Here is a 26,782-nt window from a genome sequence, read left to right as displayed (position 1 = left end):
TAAAACAAGTCTATAGAAATGTCCAATCTAAAGCATCCTGGGAAAGATACTTTGATTCAAGAAGGCCAATGAACTTCAGAGTTCTTTTCTCAAGTAGAAAGGCAGAATGGTGAACACAGTCAGGGTTTCTTTCTTGTCTGGAAGGGCACATGGTGAACATGGCATGATCTGCTAGCTTCCTCTCCAGCTCCATGGGAGGCATTTTCTTCTTCATTTCCAAAAGTCACTGGCAAGTGAACTCTGCTTCATGGTTCTGTGGCATTCTGTCATCCTTCCTTCTCTCTCTGAATCTCCAGGTTTCTCCCAAATACTTCCTCTTTTATAGGGTTCCAGTAATCAAGACCCACCTGGAATGGGTAGAGACATGTCTCCACCTAATCCAGTTTAACACCCACTCTTGAGTGAGTCAGATCTCTATGATGATAATCTAATTAAAATTTCTGACACAAAGTACTACATAAGGATTAGAAGAAATGGCTGCCTTTACAAAATGAGATTAGTAATAAAACATAACCTTTCTAGGGTACATACATCTTTTCAAACTCACAGAATGATCCAATATGAGAGGGTAGATTTATAATTTGTAATTTGAGATATTACTTCATTCATATTAAAGAGATTTTGTTTTCTACAGGATTTGTCTTTGTTTTTCTATCTATGCTTTACTAGAAAGTAAGCAGAAAGGAAGAAAGAATTTTTTTTGTTCAATTGTCCATTCTTTTCCCTTTAATACCTGGGCCAACACCAAACCCATTTCTGCTACTGGGATTTAAGAGGAGTCACTTAATAACATCTCTTTAAAACCTGCATTATTGAGTAAAAGGAAGACAAATGACTGGTGAGTGGATAGTTGATTTTTTTACTAACAGAGCTATTGGTAATATGTTTTAGTGTGGAAACAAAGAGATGCCTAACACTGAACTGCAGCACTAAACAGATCTGTCCACAGAGAGGAAGAGCTGGGAAATGACAAGCCTGCTTTCACATGACAATGAATGCTTTTATGTATTAAAGTGGCACTGAGGATGTATAACATCTACTTTTGTTGGCTCTTTAAGAGATTCAGATGGAAAGCCTGAGCAGAGCATTCACACATCCTAAATGCACTAAGTACTTAAATCATTACATTTGCTCTGTTGATAATTTGTATAATATTTTTTGTAGAAAATATTTTTGAATGAATGGACACTTGAATGATTTGGAAGCATTAAAAAGTTTGTAGCATCTCCTCAACGTCAAGACGGTAGGTATGTTCTTTGTAATATATTTCATCTCCACCTCATCACATAGTTTCTATTGACTCCATACTGCAGCCCACTATGAAATGTATTTACTTTGACTTCTTTCACTTAATATGTCTTCATCACAGTCTAAATTTTTATTAATCTATGGCTAGCTCCTACATGCAAGAGTTCCTGTTCATCTTTTACTGTTATATTTTGAAAGAATGTATGTGTTTATATTATGAGCCATGATTGTGTTACCTGTCAGTTTTGTAGACATTCTCCAGTATTTCATCAATTTGGAGAAACTTTTTCCACTATTTGACTTGTTTCTTTTTTTGTACTAACCCTAAATATTTGTATTTGAATTATAAATAGTTAGAAGGAAATTTATTTAAAAATTATTATATTTAAATTTGTTTATCCACACTTAGAGTGAGCATTCCAAAACTCTAAAATGAAATTTCTTAATTTCTATTGAATTAAATCATAAAATTATTTTCCATACTGTACACTTTTTCTTTACTAGTGACATTAATTTCTTCTGTTTTAGAAACAATAAAAACTAAGTGGGTCAAAGATGAAATTGCAAGAGAAATAAGTAAATATTTCAAGACAAATGAAAATGATAATAAAACACATCAAAACTTATGGAATGTAGTGAAGGCAGTGCTAGGAGGGAAAACTGTGGCCCTAAACACCCACAATAAAAAGTAGGAAAGTACTAAAATAAACACCTAATGAAACACCTTGAAGAAACTAGAGAAATGATAACAAATTAATCTCAAAGCAAGCAGAAGGAAAGAAACAAAGATTAGGACAGAAGTAAATGAAACAGAGAACCAAAAACAATAGAGAATCAATAAAAGCAAAAGCTAGTTCTTTGAGAGGATCATTAAAATTAACAAACTTCTTTAGACTGAAAAATCAATAACAGGGTGGATGCAAATAAATAAACTCAGAAAAGGGAGGGGTGACATTATTACTGACTCTACAGAAATTAAAAGGAACATAAGAGCATATTAGAACAACTGCATGCCAAAGAATTAGTCACCTTAGATAAAATCGACAAATTCCTAAAATTATATGAATCCTACCTTGACTCTAGAAGAAGCAGAATACCTCAACAGACAAGTTACAAGAAAAGAGATTGAGTCTATCATCAAAATCCTTCCCACTAGGTAAAGCCCAGGACCAGGTGGCTTCATAGGTGGATGCAACCAATCATTCCATGAAGTATTTAGTATGAATTGAGCTCAAACTCTTTAAAAAATTGAAGAACACTGCCTAATTCATTCTACTATTCAAGCATCATCCTAAAACCAAAGCCAAGTAAAGGTGCCACAAGAAAAAAAGAATTATAAACCAATTTATCTAATGAATATAGATTCAGATATCCTCAACAAAATACTTTCTAGTCAAATCCAACAGTATATTAAAAGAATTAGATACCACAACCAAGTGGGTTTTATCTGAAAAATACAAGGTTTGGTTCAATACAAGAAAAAAATACAAGGTTTGGCTCAATACAAGAAAAACAATATAATGCATGTAAAATTTGGAGGCAAAAATTCATATGGTCATATCAGTTGATGCACAGAAAGCATTTGACAAAACTGAATATGCTTCAGTAAAATACTTCTAAAAATAAGAATAAAAAAGCTCCTCAACATGATAAAGGGCCTATATGATAAACCCACATAAACATCATACATAATGGTGAAAAACTGAAAGCTTTCCCTTTAATATTTTAACAGTGCAATGATGCCCACATCCACTACTGTTATTCAATATCATGCTTAAAGTTCTACTAGAGATATTGGGAAATAAAAGAGATCCATATTGTAAAGGGAGAATTAAAACATTCACTCTTTGCAGATAATATGCTCCCATTTATATCAATTTTCAAAAAATCAACAAAACTACCAGAGCTAATAAATGAGTTCATCAAAGTGATGAGATATAAGAGCATCATGAAAATATCAGTAGTGTATTTATACACTAGTACTGAGCATTCTGAAGGGGAAATCAAGACTAAAAATATTCCATTTACAATGGCAACTAAAAGAATCAATATCATGGAATAAATTAACTAAGTATATAAAGGACCTGTATTTGGAAAACAACAAAATATTGCTAAAAGGAATCAAAGAAGAACCAAATAAATTGAGGGACATTCCATGTTCATGTATTAGAAGAATAAATATTGTTAAGAAGTCACTTCTACCAAAATTGATTTGCAAATTCAAGGCAATCTTGATCAAAATATTAACAGCTGATGTTGAAGAAGAAGAAAATGAAATTATCCAATTCATTTGGAAGATTAAGAGGCACAGAATAGCCAAAAACATCTTGAAAAAGAAGAAAGAAGCTGGGGGACCCACACTTCCTAATTATAAAGCTCATTACAAAATTCAGTGATGAAAACAGCTTGGACCTGACATAAAGATAAACATATTGATCAATGGAAACAATCGAGAGTTCAGAATTAGACCTGCACATTTTTAAACAATTGATTTCTGACAAGTCTGACAAGTCCACTGTACTAGGACAGAACAGTCTCTTCATCAATTGTTGGAAAAACTGGGAGACATCTATATTCAAACAAAGAAAGAGGACTACTATCTCACAACTGATACAAAAATTACTTCAAAATGGATAAAAGACCAAAATGAAAGTGATAGGACCATAAAGTTCCTGGAAGAAAATGTAAGCAGAACTTGTGGAAGATAAAGGTTTATTAGACCTTACACCCAAAACCATAAGCAATGAAAGAAAGAATACATAAATGGAACCTCCTTAAAATTGAATACTTTTGTGCTTCCAAGGACTTTGCCAAGAATGTGAAAAGTGAGCCTACTCAATGGAAAAAAATATTTGGAAATCACAAATCCAATAAGAATTTATGATCCAGATTATACAACGAAATCATACAACTCAATGATAAAATGTCAAGTCCAATAAAAAATGAGTAAAAGTGTTCAGTGAACATTTTTCAAAAGAGGAAATATTAATGACTAAAATGCACACAAAGGCATGTTCAGCATTACTACCTATTAGGGAAATGTAAATCAAAATTATGAGCTATCATTTCACATCTACTAGAATGGCCAATATTTAAATAAAACCAGAAAAATACAAATGTTGGAGAGGATATGAAGAAACAGGAACACTCATTTACTGCTGGTGGGGATGTAAAATGGTGCAGCTGCTGTGGAAGACAGTTTTGCCATTTCTAAGGAAGCTAAATATAGAACTGCCATATGATGCAGTGATACCATTACTGTGTATATACCCAGAAGAACTGAAAACAGGGACATGAACAGACATTTACACATTGATACTAATAGCAGGACTATTCACAATTGCCAAAAGATGGAAACAACTCATGCTTATCAACTGATGAGGGATAAACAATAAACAGGATTGAATACCATTCAGCTGTAAGAAGGAATGAATCCCTGATGCCTGTAACAACACACATGAAACTTGAGTACATTATGCTGAGTGAAGTAAGCCATACAAAAAAAGACAAATATTTTATGATCTCACTAATATGAACTAACAATAAACAAAATCAGAGTCATAATCTAGAATATAAGGTACCAGGACACAGGAGGGTAGAAAATGGGGAGCTGATGCATATTTTTGGTAGAACTTTTTATTACATTGATTCATAATAATTTGAAATGGATAAAAGGTAATGATGGTACTATATTACTGTGGTTCTAATTAGCACTGCTGAATTATGTGATTGTGGTTAAAAGGGGAAATTTAGTGTCATGTGTGTCACTAGGAGGAAAACTAGATAAAACATGATGACGGTGGTTAGTAGTAAAAAGATAAGAATATTCTTTTATGAACTAGTACAAATGTATGTCATTATCACAAGATGCTAATAGGGTGATAGTTGGGAAGAACTATACCTAAAACAAACTATGGATTGCAGTTAATATTTTAATATTCTTTTATCAACTGTAAAATAGACACCACACCAATGCTGTTTCAATAATAAAGGGCTTTTGGGAGGAATGAGAGTATTTTAAAATTGCCTGTGATGATGAATGCACAATTCTTGTTGATTATACTGTGAGAGCCATTGATTATATACTTTGGATGGATTGTATGTTTTGTGAATATACATCAATATGGTGTGTGAATATATCTCCATAAAAATTGTTTAAAAGCAAAAGAAATAAAACTTGGACACCATAAGGCACTGGAAAAAATTTATAAAGTACATAAAAAAATTATAAAACAACACTGTTTATATCTAGAGAAGCTATTTTTCAAAACTGAGGGAAAGACTGAGAGATTCTCAGATAAACAAAAGCTGAGTATGCATCATTTGATCTGCCCTATCAGCAAAACCAAAGTGAGTTCTTAAGACTGAAAGGAAAGGACACAAGAGAGATGATCAAAGAAGCATGAGAAGATCTCCAGTAAAGGAATTATGTTGGTAATTTTAAATTTCAGTACTATTTTATTGTATTTTTGGTATGCAACTCCACATGCAGAATATAGCAGCCAAATGCATTAAAGTAATGAAAAATGCATGGTTTCAGATTCAAAATGAATAAACACATAATTTGGGACAAGAACTTTATAAAGAAGGGTGAATAGAGAAATACAGGAACAAAGTTTGTGGATGATCTTGAAGTTAAGTTGGTATCAAAATCTACAAATATTATTAGATTCAGGATGTTAAATTAGACTCCATGGTAATCACAAAGAAAATACCAGAAAAATATGCAAAAAAAGGAAATGAGAAGCATTTCTGTAGTGGTTCATTAAAAAAGATCAACTGAATTAAAAAGGAGGAGGTAATGAAATAATTGATGTACAAAAAATTATGACTTACAAAAACCAAATACCAAAATTTTCAGAAGTCCTGAATTACCAGGAGTTATTTAAAAAGTAACTATCTTAGGGCAGGCTGCAATGGCTCAGTGGCAGCATTCTTGCCTGCCATGCAAGGGTCCTGGGTTAATTTCCCAGTGCCTGGCCATGTATTAAAAAAATGTAAATGTCTTAAATATTCAAGTTATCCCACCTACATCATGACTTTCTCCATCATGTATTCAATATATCACAGGTTAGCATAAGAAATTAAATGGGACCTTAGTGGAGTTATGCAGAATCTGCAGCTGACACATGAAGGCTACTAGACAACATAGAAACTATCTAGGAACTCAGAAATGTATAAAATTTATGTATAGTATTATATAATATCAATATGTCTTATCTTTCAATGCCAGTAAGTTATTGTAAACGGAAAAAAAATTCAGACTTCTCTGGTATGAGTAGAGGACCAAAAAATTGTATGCAGATTTTATACATTGTGGGAGGCAGATTTTATTCATTGCGGGGGCACTACTTGCTCCCTAACCCCTGTGATGTGGAAGGGAGTACTCTATTCTACTTACAAGTGACACACATTAAATTCAAATACACAAATTAGTCAAAAGTGAAAGGATGAAAAAGTATCCCATGAATATTGTAACCAAAACAGAGTAGTGATGGTTAAATAATCAGCAGACAAAACAGACTAAAAGTAAAATAATCTAAGGAGGAACAAAGAAAATCCCTATATATAGATAAAAGTATCAATTACAAACATAAATAGAATATATAAACTCAGTCTTAAAACATAGAATATAGGGTACATAGAAATAGCCAGAAGTTAGAGAAGAGGGGGACAATTACTTATTACACAGAGAATTTTTAACAAGGTTGAACTTAAATGTTTGGAAATGTAGAGGTGAGGGGTAGCTTGTTATTGGGATTATAAGTAACAGTTTTCTACTGTAGGTGAATTTGGTTGAAAGGGGCTGATAGAGAAATAGTAAGTCACCAATTAACCCTACAAATATAATCAATTTCTTGTATGAACTACTACAAATATATAATGCTTCTATAAAGAGTTAATATAAGTGATATATGGGGAAAATACCTTTGTCAGCTATGGACTAGAGTTAACCATAATACCTTATTATTTCATCAACAGTAACAGGCATACCACACCAATACTAGAGGTCAGCAATAGAGGAAATAAGGGATATGGGATAATTTGGTTTTTGTTTTATACATATATGTGTCATTTTTCTTTCTGGAGCAATGAAAATGGTCTATAACTGATTGTGATGATAACTGCACAATGAGGGGATGCTATCGTGAGACATTGTATACATATATGATATGTCAATATATCACAATAAAATTTGAGGATGAAAACACATGTAAATAAAAATTATGAGGCCTGAAATATGTGAAGCAAACATTCAGATTGATGGGAGAAATAGGTGATTCCATATTAATAGTAGAAGACTTCAAAAAATCACTTTAAATAATGGCTAGCACATCCACACTGAAGGCCAAAAGAGAAAGGGGACTTGAATAATAATATGCATCAAGTAGATGCAACAGACATATATAGTTGTATATAACATACATAGAGAGGGAGAGTGTGAGAAATAGGCAACACAAATAGTTTAAAAACAATAGAGTAAATATTTTTCTGAAGTGAAGAAGGATAATTCCCTAGGACAGACTGTATATTATATCACAAACATATTGGAATACAAGTGTCAACAAATTTTAGAAGATTGAAATCATATAAAGGAGCTTACATGAACAAAATGAAATGAATCTAATTACCAGTAACAAGAGAACATGAGAATTTACAAATATGTGGAAATTAAACAATCACTCATAAGAAACCAAAGTAGCAAAGAAAAAATCACCAGGAAATTTGGAAATAGCTTAAGATGAATGAAAAGGAAAATAGAAAATACCCAGACTTGTGACAAAGATTAGATGATTGATAAAGAAACAAAAAGAAAGGACACAAATAATAAAAATCATTTGAACTGAAAGGGGAAATAGTGAAATAAAAGGGATTGTAAGATATTAACAATGACTTATGCTAATAAATTAGATATATGAAATGGACAAATTCCCAGAGACACACAAATTGACTAAACTGACTCAATGAGAAATATAATCTCAAAAAGACCAAGGACAATGAAGTATTACATCAGTTATCAAAAACCTCCCAATGCAACAACATCTAGGACAATATAGCTTCATTACTGATTTAAGTAGAATTTCTCCAAAGAAAATACAAATAGCCAATAGTACATGAAAAAATATTCAACATCATAGGTTATCAGAGAAATGCAAATCAAAAGAAAAATGATATACTACTTTCCACTCTCAACATGGCTATTGCTAACCAAGTCAAGAATGATAAATTTTGATGAAGATACAGAGAAAGAGAGATCCTGATATTATTAACAGTGGCATTGTAAAATGGTACAGTCATTATGGAGAGCAGTTTAGCAGTTCTACAGAAAATTGAAAATGGAATTCCCATATAACATAACAATCCAATTTCTTGGTATAAACGCAAAAGGTAGGGACACAGATAATATGGTATACCAATGTTTACAGCAGCATTGTTCAAAGGAGATAAAAAGTGGAAGTAACCCATGTCCATTAATAGATGAATGAGTAAACAAAAAGTGGTATACAAATGTTTTGGAGCAGCTAGAAGACAAAATCTGAAATGGTCATATGGTAGCCAAAGACAAACTCTGGGATCTGTCCTGTAACAGATCCTGTTGACAAGTGTTTTGAAAACTATTGCTTTTGTCTTTCTTTGCTTTGTATATATGTTATAAAATAAAAACATAAAATTAATTCAAAATAAAATTAATATTCTCTTACAAACTAAGGTCTATAGTTAACAGCAACACTGTAATATTCCTTCATTAATTATAACAAAGTCATCAAACCAAACCTAACTGTCAATAATAAGAGGATATAAAGGGTATGGTATTTCTTTTGGAAGAAGTGAGAATGTTCTCATATTAAAAGTGATGATGAATGCATAACTATGTGATTATACAAAAAGCCTTTGATTGTACACTCAGAATCAATTGTACACTGTGTGAATAAAAACTGTTTTAAAAAAGTGGTATACATACAGTGGAATATTATTCAGCTGTAAAAGTGAATGAAGATCTGATACATACTATAACATGCATGAATCATGACGACATTGTATAAAATAAGCAAGACACGAAATTACAAATATTGTATGAACTTGTTTATACAAAATAACTGAAAGAAGGAAATTTCATAGTGACCAATGGCTGCTGTGTTACAAAATTATGTTGTTATCAAAGTCTGGAGGTGTAAGAAGGAAAAGGAGTTATTGTTTGATGAGTAGAAAGTTTCTGTTTGAGGTGATGAAGAAGTGGGATAATGGATAGTAGCACAATGTCATGAATGTAATTGATCCAACTGAAATGTCCACTTGAAAGTGGTTAAATGGGAAACTGTGAGTAGTAATTGGTACCACAAGAACAAGTTTTAAAAGATCACAATGATATATAAACTTCACACTCATGAGAATGGTTACTATTAAAAAAATAAATACAAGGTGTAGTGAATTAGAAAACCTTGTACATTTCTGGTGGTAATATAAAATGATGCAACCACTGCGTGAAAGAGTGTGGAGATTTCTCAAATAGTTAAACATACAACTATCATCTGACCTGGCATTCTACTTATAGATATATTCCCCAAAGAACAGGAAACTCAAACATAAAATTATGCAGCAATACTTACAGAAATGTTTTATTATATCTAAAAGATGGAAGTAACCCAAGTATGCATCAGAGGAGATAAAGTGTGTTATATAAACATACAATGGAATATTATTCAGCTGTTTAATGAAGTTCTGACACATGCTACCGTGGATGAACTAGAAGACATCACATTGAATGAAATGTCAGGCACATACAGACATATTGTATGATTTCACTCATTTGAATAACTGAAATGAGCAAGTTCAAAGACAGAAAATAGATTAAAGCTTATCTGGTGCAGGATAGATAGACAATCGTGAATTGATGCACAATGGTACAGAATTTCTGTTTAAGGTAAAGGAAATGTTCTGGAAATGAATGGTGGTGAGCAGAGTCCAACATTGTCCATGTAACTAATCTCAGTGAATGTTATTCTTAGGAGTGTTTGAGATGGTAACATGTATGCTGTATATATGTTTCCAGAATTTAAAAATTGTCTTTGTCTCTTTTGTGCTCTTTTTTTAAATCGTGGAACCATATATACAACATACATGTTATACTGTCTCTTTTATTACCCCAGGATGGGATCTAATATTGGAGAAAAGACTTGAAAAGACCTTGTTGGACATATGCCTTGTAATGATATTAATGTATATAACGTGTTAACTCTACATAAGGCAGTTCCATTAGTGATTATCCTAGTTCTAAGAATATTTACATAGAAGTATTGTGTGCAAGGAAAATGGTGTGTCCAGGATACTCTCAAATGTTTAGGAAGGAGAAAGACATAAAGGAAGAAAGAAGGAATGGCAAATGTGGCAAAATATTTAAAAATACTAAATCAGGACATAGGGGCAGGGTTGTCCTTTGATATTCTTTATTTTTTGCATTTGCCCTGTGTGCCAGTTTTAAAGGATTTATGTACCATAGAAAAGCCATGCTTCAATCCTAACCCAATCTTGTGGAGGAAGCTATTTCTTTAAGCCCTATTCAGCACTGTATGGTGGGAACTTGATTAGATTCTCTCCATACAGACGTGGCTCTACCCATTCCAGGTGGGCCTTGATTATTTTACTAGAATTCTTTAAAAGAGGAAGCATTTTGAGGAAAGTGGAGAACAAGGGGAGAGCCACAGAACCACAGAAGAACCACAAGCCAGAGACATTTGGAAATGAAAAAGGAAAGTGCCCCCAAGAGAGCTTCATGAAATAAGAAGCCTGGAGAGAAAGCAAGCAGCATTGCCATGTTCACCATGTGATTTTCCAGTTGAGAGAGAAACCTGGAACTTCATAAGCCTTTCTTAAGTGAAAGTAACCTCTTGTGCCTTCATTTGGACATTTTTATAGACTGGCTTTAATTGGAACATTTTCATGGCCTTAGAATGGTAAAATTGCAACTTATTAATTTCCCCTTTCTAAATGCCATTCTGTTTCTGGTATATTGCATTCTGGCAGCTAACAAACCAGAACACCCTGCAATTTAGAAATTATTTCAGTAACATTAAAGGAAAAAGTGAAATGAGAAGGGAATTGAAATGGCACACTACAAAATAACAGAGGATTTAATAATAAAAAATACACACAGAAAACAATTTAAATGGAAATTTTATGTCTTTCATTGTAAGTAATTTTATTCATTATACCAAGCTCTGTTCTCATTTATCTTAATAAATTTTCATTTAAAGTAATTACTTAGTTAGAACAGAACTTGGTGCAACCATTTATTGCCTGTAAGAGAACCACTTTAGATACAAAGACCAGAGAGGTTGAAAATGAAGGAATGGAAAACAGTACTGAGATACTACATGCAAATAGTACCTAGAAATTAAATAGGCACACTAGAATAATAGATAAAAATTAAAACAGCCATAGTTATAAAAAACAAAGAACACTTTATATATATATATGAAAGTGTCAACCTCTCAAGAACATGCAAAAATTATAAACTTATATACAGGGAACAGCAGAGCACCAAAATATATGGAGGAAAAAATAAATATGTGTCTATTTGGATAGACATATAACTCTCTATTATGGTAGATAGTTCTACTATAATAGTTGGACAGTTCAATTTTCCATTTCACAAATGAATAGAAAAACTAAACAGATGATTGATAAGGAAATAAAGGACTTAAACAACACTATAATCCAACTAGTTCCAGCAGAATATATGTTCTTCTGGGGTCCATGTGGAACATTCACAAGAATAGATCATATGTTACACTACAACCTACATGAAAAAAACACTGAAAACATAAGTAACTTCTTTGACTGAGTGAAATGAAATTAGAAATTGATAACAAAAAGGAAAGTGGGAAGTTCCACACATATGTGGAAATTGAACAATATGCTCAATCAACCAAAGGGTTACAGATAAAATCATGAGGAATATTAGAAAACCCTTAGAAGATATACAAAATTGAATATAAAACATAACTTATAGGATGCACTGAAAATCTTGCTAATAGAGAAATTTAGCCATAAACACCTGTATTTAGGGTGGGCAATGGTGGCATAGTGGCAGAGTTCTCACCTGCCATGCTGGAGACCTGGGTCCGATTCCTGGTGCCTGCCTATGCAAAAAAAAAAACTGTACTTAAAAAGAATAACAATTTTAAATTAATACCAGAATTTACAACTTAAGGAAATAGCAAAAGAAGAGCAAACTAAACCCAAATCCGGTAGAAGGAAGGAAATAAAGATTAGATCACAGATAAATCAGAGAACTGAAAAACAATAGAATCAATACAACTAAAAGTTGGTCTTTGAAAAGATAAGCAAATTTGAAAATCTGATAGCTAGGTAAGGAATAAAAGAGAGAAGAAAAATTCATTAAAGTTAAGAGCAAAAGTGGTGACATTTCTAACAACCTCAGAAATAAAATCGGTTTTAAAAAAATACTACAAACATTTCTGCCCCAACAGATTAGGTATCTTTGACAAGATGGCCAATTCCTAGAAACCCACCTTGTCCTCTTTATAATATTTACTCTTAAAAATTCACTTTTTTTAAAAAAGTACATATTTTTGAAAAGCAGGTATTTTATGTAATCATGTATTCTACTTTTTATATTATTCATAATTTTATGTTATCTTTTGTCTTTCTAGCTTAGTTATTATGCAACATTTTTAAAGCAATTAATAATCTCTTTGAGTCAAGCCTGTGTTAGTCAATGCAAATATACAGGCAAACAAAACAGTCAATTGTCTCCCCTGTAGTGTTTAAGTTTAGTTTACAAAGGATAATTTAAAGTTAAAAAATGACAATATTAACTATGTATATAGCATCGAAGGATGTCATTTTTAAGATGGGACAATCTTGTTGGAAATAACAGATGTGCTTGGTGAAATTTAAAGTATTGAGCTGGGCAAAGTCCTAGAATATTTGCCTGATATACAAACAAGTTTAATGAGAAAATGCACAAAATCCCAGCAACAGTAGACTGTTCTTTGCAGAAATTGAGAGTGGAATGAACTGCAGGCAACTGGGATAGACTGGATGGCAAAGAGTGACAGAGAGAAGAATTCAGGGTCTGAGGACAACTGTAAGCCCTATAGTCCTTGTTCTAAGAACTGTGCATGCATTGACAAATTTAAAGAAAAATGGCATGATGAGATATCTGTGTCCAAGTGAGCCCTTTAGGTTTAGGATACATTGACATTAGGACTAAAGGGGTACATTAAGAGAAAATTTAGAATGGCACTGGTGAATTTTAAATATCCAAACATGGATGCCTTCAAACTTTAATGAAAGAAATGAGATCTGTATCATAGGGTTGAATATGGAAATTGGAATCAAGTATAATTTGATCCTCTCTTCTTGAATCCCACCTAGACTAAGGAGAGCTGACTTATTTGAGGCCTCACTTGAATCATCTTACAGGAGATCCCACTAGTGCAATCTGGTACAATTTGAGCATTAAAAAAAACAGATGAGGGCGGGCCGCGGTGGCTCAGCGGGCAAAGTGCTTGCCTGCTATGCCGGAGGACCTCGGTTCGATTCCCGGCCCCAGCCCATGTAACGAAAACGGAGAAACAAAATACAATAAAACAAGAAAATGCTTAAAAGATGTTTCCCTTTCTTCCTCTCTTCCTTCCTTCTATCCTTCCTTCCTTCTCTCTGTCTTTCCTTTAAAAAAAAAAAAAAAAAAAACAGATGAGAATACACTGAATAAAATAGAATACATGATGTTTGAGTGCTGTAACATAGCCAGTGAGCAAGCAAACCCTTTGTAAGGCAGAAAGCCAAATAAAAAATAGATCTCTGTTGGAAACGGAAAATATGACAGGATGGCAACCATTAGAGGGTGGTTGACTGGGTTGAAAAGATTGTGGGTGGAGGACGAATGAAGACTACAGTATAGTAGTAGATGTATTATGAAGTACATCTTCATAAAATGACATAATACAAAGTGAAAGCATGTTTTTGCATATGGAAGAACTTTAAGAACTTTCAAAAGGTTATAAAATTCACATCACTGATGTGTAAGGAAGTGGATCTCAGATCATGCTTGATTGCATACAGTAAGTAAAGCATAGCTTCAAGTTGGGTTTCTACTGGGAATGTTGGGCCTAAATCTTAAAAGGGAACACTGAGCAGATGAAGGCTGGGTCATATGTGCTCCTTAAATTTGTTGAAGATGTAAAAATAAAAGAACCTCATAAGGAGTTTCATATTGAGCTTAACTGGAAAAATAGAGATTTTTAGACAGTTTGTGAAGGGTAGAACAATGGATAAAAGTTGAAGGGGTCTGTAAGTGAGTTTATAGCACTGAATCAAAGTTGATTTCTGATTTGAAGTGTTTTAGGAATATGCCTTTGTTTCGTGAATAAATACAATGGAGTATTTTTATGAAATGTTTGTTCATGATCAAATATAGCTAAATTGTAACAGCTGGAGAAACTTAGTAATGGTATCAGGAAATCTTTGTACCTACTCGAGTAATTTTTTATATTATTTTAAAACAAATTACTTCAAAAACACCCATGACCCGTGTCCATCTCCCAACATCCCCCAAAACCTTATTAGGGCCTTAATTGGAAATCATTCCCTTTATAAACTCCTTTTGGGGGGGAATGAGCATCAATGTTACATGAATGTTGAGAACATGGTATGTATTTTCATTCATTCAGAATGCTATTTATGTCTTTCAATAGTATTTTATGGTTTTCTTCACATGGGACTTTTCTTGTTAAATTTATTTTATTGTTTATGTTGCTGTTGTGAATAGACCATTTCCTTCAACTTCCATTTCTAGATGTTGCTAGTTGTTCTCCAGTCTATTGCTAATTTGGAAAAAACTATTATTATTTTTGTATGTAGCCATTTTATCCAATTGTCTGATTAATTTTCATTTTCCTTTTAAGCTCTAGAAGTTTGTGCTTTCTATGTCTACAAACATATTATTGGCAAAATACAACCAACACATATTAACTGTATAAAGTTTTTAGTCTTAATACATTTCTTTACCAGAAGCAATACAATACTGAATAGTGATGACATTAGTAGCAAAAAGAAATTGTTTACAAAATCAAATGTTCCAAATGGAAGATTTCAAGATTATTTTTTTAAAAAGTCATCAGTTGCCTACATTTATTTTTTCTCCAGAGCAGATGCCTGGGCTATTATTCCTTTTTTTGTATTGAGTAGTGGACTTTCTATTATAAAATATGTAATTGTATTTCTTTCCATAATGCCTGAGTTGCAAAACATTTAAAAAAAACAGTGTAATTTATCTTTCTAAGTAATGCAGATATGAAAATTAAAAATTCTGCAATTTTGTGAAATAAAAATAAAACATTCATTTCACTGTCATGACACTAAAGTACCCAAATCTACCTAAATGCAATTCAACCAAAATTTTGAAGCAATCAGCCTTTTAAGAGTTTAGATGTTATTACATAGTAAATGTGTCATTATTATAATAATCAAGTATGTCATTCTTGTCCTGAATGATTTGGGTTCTTTGTGGAAACAGTGAAGTGTTTGCATTTCTCCTGCTGCATATTTTGGAGACTGCATTTTAACCCAGGTTGAAAGCCATGGAGAAAACCATATATTATATAAATCCATTCTCTAAACCAAGAATGTGCTACTTCAAAATTTTTTGTGCTCACTATGCTTTCAGGAGGTGGATCAGATTTTAACCATATTGCTGCACTTGGCTTTTTTTTGCCTGTCTGTGTTTGTGTGTTTCTCAGGATTATCTATCTCTTCCCACTTCAGCACTCTTTTTTTAATTCTTTGTATGCAATATAGCAGGGGTCACATTTTATTCTTTTCCCATGTGAGTATCCCTTTATAGCAGCAGCATTTGATTAACTTTTTTGTTTGTTTTTTTTCCCCATTTGTTTGCTTGCATGTCTGTTTATTTGGGAAGTGCAAGGGCCAGGAATCAAACCCAGGATTCCTGCACAACAGGCAAGAATTCTACCACCGAACTACCCTCACACACACACCCACCTCAGTAGTCTTTTAGGATAGATATTAGTAACTTTTGGTAGATATTAGGGGAATGAGGTCATGACTTAATCGCATCAGGAATTTGCAAGGTGGAGAAGTGCCACAAGCTATCAAATGTGAAGGTTTACTTTTATGTGCCAAGCTGTGAGGGTAACACATGTAATTAGGGCAATGATTCTTGTTGAAAAGTGATTACAAACATTTATGAGACTTATTAGTCTGAGATGATATATTACACCAAGAAAAATTAGTTAATGAATCTGAACAAAAATCCAAACAATATATATAGATGGATGGTTCTTAGACCTATTCCACCTTCAGTGGATATCATTAGAATAAAACTTAACTAGACATAAATATATTTTCAAATTTCAAATTATAGAAAGAGAAAAGAAATTGCAAATGATTCATAATCTTTTGAAATAGTGATACTTACAAGAAATAGGCATACACAAAATGATGAGATTGTAGATTTACTGATTTCACCTTTCCAAGGAAATATACAAAACCAAACTAAAGGCAGATTCAGAGTTTAAATTTTCTACAGGAGAAATTTAGTTTCAGTGAACACATCTGAATGGCAAAAAACAAAAACAAACAAACAAAAAACAGCCTCTGACATGACTCTTCAATAAACTGATAATTTAAGTGCTGCACAAATTTCATCTTAAGTAGATTTAAACAGTATGCAATACTAGGTATTGAAAATCACAATAGTGTCTTGAGTATCAAAAACTAATTTCTGTTCATGCATGAATTTTACTCAAGGCAAGCATATCCACACTTGAAATTTGCATATTTGTTAAATTCACATGGCAAATAAGCAATTTAAAGTGTACAATTCAGGGGCATTTAGGGCATTCTCATTCTTTGCAATTATCACCTCTATCCATCTACCTTTATAAATAGTATAGTATCAGCCACACTAAAACTAAAGTATTTTAGCAACCTAAACTTAAAAGTAACTTAAGATCATTACTTAGTTATAAGAAATTGTAAAATGTCGCATTTGAAAACAGAAAAAAATTTAAAGTATATTTTAAAGAAAACAGAAAAAATTTTAAAGTATATTTTAAAATCTTTACTCAAAAGTTTGCTTTTATTAAAGCCATGAAAGTAAAATTATTATGAATGATGGAATTTGGGGTAAATAACATGTAACATTAATATTGGGAGTTGTATTACCCGTACTTGTAAACTCTTCAACATTTTTTCAACTACATAATTTTTGCAGGAAAAATTAAACAAAAAAGTAAATAACAAAGGCGTATGCCATTTCCCCTTTCACTTCGGACTCTGAGATGTAGCTCAGCCAGGCTGGCTGGTCCCTCAACTGATCCACTGGATGGTTGAAATATTTTACATATCAATTTCAGTATTTTAGAATGATTTCCCCCTCTCTGTGTATCTCTATTAGGATTGTCACTAGAAAGAGCAGATTCCATAAAATAATCCCAGTTTCTGACCTGGCAAAAAAACCCCGATGAGAAGACACTTTGTTCGTACACCTCTTGCTAAGAAAGTAGAGAATTAACTACACGAAAAGAGTGCATAAAATGATTTTGTGCTTGTTATTTAAAAATAAACCTCAGAGAACAGCAACAAAGTCCCTACCTCAGGCTCAGGTATGAACAAGAAGCAATTTACTCACATGCACGTGGTCCAAGTACTCCACGAGTTATGGGCGCCTCCTCCGTGGGTCCCACAGGAAGAAGTTGTTTGTCCTTCCTGTGTAGTGACGCCTAGTGCGGGAAATGAGTCATGAGGTGTTTCCGGCATGGTTTGGTCAGAAAAAGTGTTTTTGCCCTCCCTCTGCTGGCCGGTGGTCCACAGTGCAGGAAGTTTTGGGCTTTTCATTGTGAAAATGTGCCTACTCCCTGAATGATTAAATAACTGAGACTGTATTCAGACTGTTCAATGCCCAGAGACTGAGACTGAGTGAAGTGAACTCCTCAGCACAGTCAATATTGAAGGTTCAGAAAAAAGGAAGGACCTCTAGAAAGAGCAAGAGCTCTGGAGTCCCCTCTATGACCTGAACACTGTTCACATCACACCTTTGCCCCCACCCCCACTTGTCTGCACAAGTCCAGGAGAAAATTCCTGGTACATCACAAAGGGTATCTGTGACCTCCCATGGGCTCTCTGTACTGGCCCCACTTAGCCAGAGTCCTTCCTACCTCCATTGCACCAACTTTCTGCCCTGTCCAGTTAAGAGATAACCACAGTTTTGTTGATGAAGTTATTGGACATCGAGTTAGGTGACATGTCCATTATCTCATTGACATCTGGAAGCATGGCAGGCCCAATCCTATGTTCCCAGCTCAGGGTACACAGTGTTACATGGGTCAAAAAAGTTTAGCAGGTGGCTGCTTAAGTCATAAGGAAGGGTGACTGAAGTCCCTCTTCCACAGCTTACTCCTCAGAACCTGACTCATGTGTTAGGAAGTACACGATACTTGAAAGAGAATAAGCACTCACCTGATCGTGAAGAAAAACAATTTATTCACAATCTTGCAAGAATGGATGCTCATCCAAAAATGGTGGTAGGTACTCCAAACAACAGAATGCCACAGGTATTTATATCCTAAGCTTAGCACACAGGCCCCTCTCCTATTTCTCCACTGAGTAGATAATCCAGAAGTTACAGTCTATGCAGATAGTCTAACCAAATTTCCTGCAGAAGGTTCTTGCTTTTTATTACTCTTTACATTTCAATGACCCTGGCTATTATTTATTTAAACTTCTATCTGCTTTTTTTTGGTGCCAATTCTAGGCTTACATCAGAGGTGCTCTCCTTCCCTGCTCCCTAAGTTGTTCTGCAGCCCCTTCTTGCACCACCTTGTGTGAAAGCTAAACTTAATTTTCTTACAAATCTCCCCGCTTTCTTTTAGAACTTTTTTAGTTTGTACATTTTATTCTTTCTTCAAATTTGAAAAGAACATTTTTATGCTTTTCATTATAGGGATTTTCTTTCTTAAGGAAATTGTACTGAACAGGTATTTGCTTGGTTAAGGCAGCCTCAATGAGTCTCTGAACTAATCCTCAGGTACATGGGATAACGCAGCACTCAAGTGCTATGTGTACTCCAGCTAGGATGAAAAGAAGTTAACATGGATAGTGACACCCCTTTCCATTTCCTAGACTTGTTTTTTTTTTTTAAACATCCTATGAGAGGGTCTTCTATGCCTGAATTTTTTTGCCAATTCTTTGGATAAGGCCCTCAGACTTGTAGAGCTTTGCTAAGAGTTCTATTTGGGGCTGGATTATTGGGGATAAATGTATAATACCTCTGGCCATAAAGCCAATGCCTTCCTTCTCAGCTCATATCATGTCTAGGGCCACCTTATTTTTCCATGTCATTTGGCTAGTAACATATAACACTTCTGCTCTTTTTTCAATTGCATAATTGGTGTAATTAATTTGATTAATACAATCTACATTTTTGTTGATGGTGAGCACCAGAATAAGGATGATTTAAATTCTGCAGCTACTTAATTTCAAATCTTAAACTCATTTAAGATTTCCCTTGGAACTCCTATACTTTGTAAATTAACTCAATCCTTCTCCATTTTAAATGCCAAGGTGAATGGGATGACCAGTTGGACCAGAGCACAGGTCCTTCTCACCTTCTTTGGAAACACAAGTTCGGTGATGCCCTTTTCACAATGCCACCAAAGGCCTGCTTGTGGTGTGGTTAACCTGGAGAAATTGTTAATATTGTCATCAGTCACATCCCATTATTGGATACATGAGGCCATGGTCCCAAGGACCTGGAGCCCCTCTTCCCGTCTAGACAGACAGGCAGAGTGATTTCCTTAACTGAGGCAAGAAGCCAGTATGACCTTGATTTTCCTTCCCTGATTAGAGGGACAGGGGAAGACAATATACTTCAATTTTTGACAGTAGTAGTATTCTGAAAAAGTATCATGCACTTGGACCCCTTTTGTGTTCCTCCATACCCTTTGGAAAGGGCACAACAAGAACAGTGGGATGGCCTGTTGCACACACATAACAGTTGCTTTTGTTTAGACTCTGGGCTGGATATATGATCTATTCCACCCAGGCATTTGCATTTTTGCACCCTATCCCTAAACTTTTGGTTTGCTCCAAGTTTTCTGTTCTTTCTGCCCTGACAACTTTGGGATTATTCTGTATTTGGGAAACTAATTTTTAGCTGAGTCCTTAGGCACTATTGAAGAGTTAATTGGAGAGGGAGTTATTGAACAGGGAAAGAACTTGTTTCCTGAACCTTTCTAGAGGGTGTTTTTCAGTGAGGTTTACCCCAACCCTTATATTCTGTGAACTATTATTGCATTTCTGCTGCACCCCCTGCTAGATGTTTGTTTGCTTTCTTGATGGTTATCATGAGGTTACACTGCCTTTAGTTCTGTGAAATTAATTCCATGTTCACATTTCATCCTTGAAATTGGGTAGTGCATTGTCATGGTTAGGGACATGTGTCAACTTGGCCAAGTTGTGGTACCTGTTTATCTGACGGGGCAAGAGCAGACCTGTCTGTTGCAATGAGGACATTTCATAGGATTAGGTCATGATCACATCAGCTGCATCCACAGCTGATTCCATTTGTTATCAGCCAAAGGGGAGTGTCTTCTGCAATTAGTGATGCTAAATCTAATCACGGGAAGCCTTTTAAGGTGGACTCGGAGGAGACAGGTCTCATTCCTGCTTCGTCTGGTAAGCCTTACCTGTGCAGCTCATCCAAACCATCCATCGGAGTGGTCAGCTTCACAGACTGCTCTGTGGAGTTTGGACTCTGCGTTCCTGTGGTCATGTGAGACATTTTCATAAATTTTATATTTGCGTGTTCCTGTTGCTTCCTGTTGAAACGGAGCTCGAAGGATATTAAGGAATGATGAGAAAAAAAGAAAGGAAGAAAGAAAGAAAGACACAGACGGGCTCAGGGGGTCTGAAGCTTGAGTTTACTTCAGACAGACTTCAGACAACTTTATTCTCAACCAGATCCTAGTTATATACCACAGGATGTCAATAGATATGCAGGCATTTCCTGAGGGAGCAAGATTCTTATCTCACAGTGTTCTTCATACTTAACATAACTGTTTGGGGTAAACATTCTCTTCCTCCCAGACTGCTCTACATAACAATCTCCACAGTTTACCGCTGCCATCCCGAGGCCAGCAGCTTGCAACAAATTCTGTAGGTCTTGCTTTAAACTCTTGGCTTCTACATTTCCCCCTTTTTATTTTATAAGCCGAGGAAAACAAGAATCACCTTTTTTAGGGTGACTATAAACAGAGGTGACCGCGCCTTTTTTAGGTTGCCCTTAGGCTCTGAAGGGTCTTACCCGTCATTGGCTGCCAGTCAAGCTCTCTGACTTTGATTATCTGTTGTTAAACACAGCTGAGGAGGAAGCAAAGTATAAACAGCCCCAACCCTAAGATTATTTAGCTCTTGGGTAAGTGATTGTGTAATATCACCTCCCTAGGTTACATGTAAATTATTCTGAGATAATTCTAATACCCCTTTTTTGTAATTCTAAGATATCAGGACTTAGATCTGAAAGCCTTAAAAGATGCCTTTTCCCTTTTCCCATTCAATTTCAGACAGGCATATGTTAAAAGAGGGTAATACAAAAATTGCTTAACAAATCCATTTTAAAACACCGTCTTGTTAAAATAGGCCTGTGGGAGATTGCAAGGTAAAGAAAAGAATAAAATCAACAGGCTTTTTTAGATCTATTTGAACAAGCTGTCCTTTCTGAATGCATTGTTCAATTAATTGTAATCTCATTCAGCTGCAGCTGTTAACTGCCTTTTGCTTAATAAATTAAAATCTCCTTGTAAAATATCAAACAAGTTTTGTAACATATAATTAGGAATCCCTAAAGTGGCAGGTAGCAAAAATGAAAGCAGAGTGTCAATAGTGACATGTACCCATAGTAAATGACCAGATTTTTAAAATTGAATTCATTGGACTGATTAAAAAGGAATGCAAGAATGTGAATTCTTTATAATTGGTTGTACATTTTTGCTAATTTTAAATTTATTTCATGCAGTTTTTATGATATTTTCTCACAATAGTGGCCAAATTTCGATTTGCTTACATGACCGGGCCCAGTTGGGTCCTCTGGGAACTGGCTAGGGACCAAGAGGAGCTTCCTGGGACCTAGATATCTTTATTACAGTACACCTCCTTCTGGGGGGATAGCCAGTCCTCCCAGCTAGAGTGTACATTTTAACTATTTCTTACCAAGGTCATGTGATAGCAATATCAGTTGCATGTAATGGCAACATCAGGTGAACAAAAAAGACTCCACAAGTATATTTTTTCCTTGCATTCAATCCTCAAATCTGATCTGCTTCCAATATAAGCCATGGTTATCTTGGGATAAATTTAGTTTATACATATATAGTTTATATAAACACTGGACAAAGCATTAAAGTATTTTGGCTTAAAGGAATTTAGGTATTTAAATGATTTGAATATTATTTAGTCAGTAATAGATTAATTTATAGTAATAGTACTTAGATTAATAGATTAAGCCACCTGGTTTAGGGCAAGAAAAGAAGCAATTTTTGCCAGTATAATGATACCCAGGAGAAAATCAGTATTTTCTATACAGATAACAACATGATAAAAGTTAACATAAGTTATTTTGATAAAACACAGACTCTTTGCTTTCTAACTAATTATTTAGAATTTTTTTTAATATCCTTTCATTATAACAGGCTAAAAGTCCAAGAAAACATTGTCATTTTAGACTCATTAAATCTCTCTTGATTTTAACCATAATTTCTATTTTTATAAACCCTCAGCACTTATTATATTAGTTTAGGCTTTGTCCTATATTTTTCTCGCTTAGCAGCAGTTATTCATTTTAGGATAAAACTATTCTGTTTTCCTATTAATAAAAATATATCTTTCATATTTTTCATACTTAAATCATTACTTTGAACAAATATTTTACCATATATGTAATTACCATCAAAATTAAATTTGTTAGAATGTTAAATACTTAAAATACTTTAGTTAATGTTTCAAATATGCATTAACTATCAATATATAGTTTTTAACAAGAATTTCTGGTTTTAAAGTTCTTAAAATATATTTCTTTTTAAAATATGAATAGAAGCTAAACTCATGGCCAGTTTCCAAACCACTGCCTGTCGAGAATTTAAGCCAACAAAAGAAGATGATGGGGCTACCATTCCCACTCTCTGTCACAAGACTTTACCTGTAGTATTGGTATAAATCTCATAGAATAATCATTCAGACTAAACAAAGGTAACCTAACAGAATACCTTGATTCAGAACTACAATCCCAAGCTGCACACCCCGTTGGGGACCAACCTGCCACAGGAACCATCAATGAGCACTGACCCCCGTTTGGTATGGCACCTTTCTCACTGAATACTCTCTGACTCAGGTGTACATGAATCCCTAATATAAAGGCAACCCATCAAGAACAAGCCCAGAAACCAATCTTTCTTTATCCTGCTCTGCCAAAGGCACAGCAAAGAAGCAATTTTTAAAATCTATCATAATAAATCAGTTCTTAGAAATTACAACTGATGTGGGCAAGCCAGGCTGCAATGACTCCATAGGCTGAACCACAGTATCAACTTTTATCAAATCAGTCAACATTCTCCATTTTCCTCACCTCCCTCCTGCAATAAGTATTGGAGAATTCCAAGAACCACGAGACTCCTCTAAACATTCTGTTCCAAACTGTTCCCAAATCAACTGAGTCAGAGCCTCAAACCTCTCTACAGATAAGGGCCACTGCTCAACCCAAAAAGGCCCGCCTGTAGTATTTGTAGTGGATGTCCCTGGAGCATCTCCTCACTTTATGCTTTAAGAGTTCCCTTATTAGATCCCTGTTTGGGCACCAATTGCCGAGTCCAACTCAAGCAACTGTCAAAACAGGGTAAGAAGTGGTAGGGGGAGATTGAGAAGAAACACAATTTAGAGTTTAAGACAAAGCATGAGCCAGGTAGTTCATTGCCTGACTGAACACAATAACCAAATAGAAACAGGAATATTTTCCCCGTCTTATATTCACTGCAAAGCCTTCATAACGAATTTCCATTACTTAAGATTTAAAACATTATGGCCTTAAGGCTGAAACCAACAACAATGTTTTTGAATGAGCTCAAATAAGCTTACTAATTCAGATGTTTTAACAGGCACCCCAGTAGCTTTAACACACACACATACTCCTCCAGCTGCCTATTATGATTACCCGTTACCCTGATGATCCAAGGAAAATGCTTAATTTACCAATATGACTCAAGTCCTCTTCTATCAGCTGGACACACGTGCCTCCAATGAGACTTCTCCTTGGTTCCTTAATATTGATTTGGAGTCTTCTTCGAGCTCCACGTTGGGTGCCAAATGTTGCTTCCTGTTGAAACAGAGCTCGAAGGATATTAAGGAATGATGAGAAAAAAAAAGAAAGAAAGAAAGAAAGACACAGATGGGCTCAGGGGGTCTGAAGCTTGAGTTTACTTCAGACAGACTTCAGACAACTTTATTCTCAACCAGATCCTAGTTATATACCACAGGATGTCAATAGATATGCAGGCATTTCCTGAGGGAGCAAGATTCTTATCTCACAGTGTTCTTCATACTTAACATAACTGTTTGGGGTAAACATTCTCTTCCTCCCAGACTGCTCTACATAACAATCTCCACAGTTTACCGCTGCCATCCCGAGGCCAGCAGCTTGCAACAAATTCTATAGGTCTTGCTTTAAACTCTTGGCTTCTACATATTCCCTGTTGATTCTGTTTCTCTAGAGAACCCTAACTAATACATCTTGGTACCAGGAGTGGTTCTTAAGAAACAGAATCTCAAAAAGGGTTTTTATGAATGGTCTTCTACTCTGACTGGACTCAGAGACACTAAGGACTCTGATTCCCATAATCAGAATTGCACTCCCAATCCATGGATTGAGTTGGCAAAGAAGATAGTCAAAATATCTTCATTCGATACTCCTAATGCTTCACTTGTACAAAGCCAGACTCTGGGGGATAATGTTTTTGACACCTTTACAGAGTTTTGTAGAAATAAGAGTTATAGAGATGTTGATTGGTTGTTGCTAGATACACTGGCTACATTAAGGGGTGAAAGGGGTGGGCTTAAGGCTTCAAACAAGAAGCTTAAGCACCATCTGAAAGATGTCGATGTTTCTGTGAGTATCCTTTAGGAAAATCTTATTTCCTGTACCTGTAAACTTGAGATCTCTGAAAATCAGACTCAGAATCTTATTGTTAGAGTAGCAACTTTACAATGTAAACTGAAATCTCAGTCTTGCATGGTGTCTGCTGTTAAAGAGGGGTCATTGATTGGAAAGGAGTGGGACCCTGAAAAATGGGATGGTGACATATGGATTGATAATTATGTTGGGGGCAAGGTTGAAACCCTAGGCCATGCTGAGCCTTCTCTAGATAACCCTGTAATAGTCTGCCCTGAGAACATAGCTGCACCATCTCCAGCCTGACTTGAGGAATTGGCCACCCAACCTCCTCCTGAAGGGATTAGCCCTAGAGTTATTAATACTGTTTCACCAGATAAAACTGCAAATGAGGCCCTGAAGCAAATGACTTGGAAGATATTTCTAATTCTTTTCAAGACCCACCCCCACCACCCCTCATTTCTTCCAGACCTATAACTAGACTAAAGTCCCAACAGGCCCCTAAAGGTGAGGTACAAAGTATCACACATGAGGAGGTACATTATACTCCAAAAGAACTGTGTGAATTTTCCAATTTATACAGACAGAAATCAGGGGAATATGAGTGGCAATGGATTTTGAGTGTGGGATAATGGTAGGAGGAATATAAGGCTGGATCAGGCTGAATTTATTGATATGGGCCCAGTAAGCAGAGATTCCGCCTTCAGTGTTATAGCTCAAGTGGTTAGAAAAGGTGTTAACAGCTTGTTTGGGTGGTTGGTTGAAACATGGATCAAAAGGTGGCCAACATTACCTGAGGTTGAAATGCCAGAACTGCCCTGGTATAATGTAGATGAGGGGATCCAGAGGCTTAGAGAGATTGGAATGTTAGAGTGGATTTATCATGCAAAGCCTGCTCTTACACCCCAGGAATGTCCAGAGGATGCACCTTTTGCCAGAACAGTGGGAAATAAATTTGTGAAATTAGCACCATCAGCCCTAAAGAGCTCTGTGGTTGCACTTCTCTGTAAGTCAGATATTACTGTAGGAACTGCTGTCACTGAGCTGGAATCCTTAAACACAATGGGGATGACAGGATCCTGAGTTGGCAAAAGCCAGGTGGCAGCACTTAATCACCAAAGACAAGGTAGACGTGGCTATTATAATAGACAGCAAACTCAAAGGAGGCGTCAAAATTATATGACACGCAGAGATTTGTGACATTGGCTAGTAAATCATGGGGTGCCTAAAAATACAACAGAAGGGCAGTCTACTAAATTCTTGTTGGAGCTGTATAAACAAAAGAGTTCTAGGTCAAGGGAACAGAAGTCTAACCTGAATTACAAAAAC

The 26,782-nt window shown here is 35.0% G+C and overlaps 1 long non-coding RNA gene across 1 annotated transcript in view; it reads right to left on the bottom strand.

Annotated features, from left to right (window-relative positions):
* The window catches only part of LOC143669974 (uncharacterized), a 50,450-nt gene extending 25,436 nt beyond the window's left edge, over positions 1-25,014 (bottom strand). The window contains exon 1 of the long non-coding RNA XR_013169171.1: positions 17,930-25,014. This is a non-coding gene — a long non-coding RNA (uncharacterized LOC143669974). The remainder of the gene's footprint in view (positions 1-17,929) is intronic.
* Positions 25,015-26,782: the final 1,768 nt, after the last annotated feature.

The sequence above is a fragment of the Tamandua tetradactyla genome, chromosome 26 (genome assembly GCF_023851605.1).
Source record: "Tamandua tetradactyla isolate mTamTet1 chromosome 26, mTamTet1.pri, whole genome shotgun sequence".
In the NCBI taxonomy this organism is placed as follows: Eukaryota; Metazoa; Chordata; class Mammalia; order Pilosa; family Myrmecophagidae; genus Tamandua; species Tamandua tetradactyla.
Note: the sequence above shows the minus strand (reverse complement) of the source record. Positions and strands in the feature narration are given on the sequence as shown.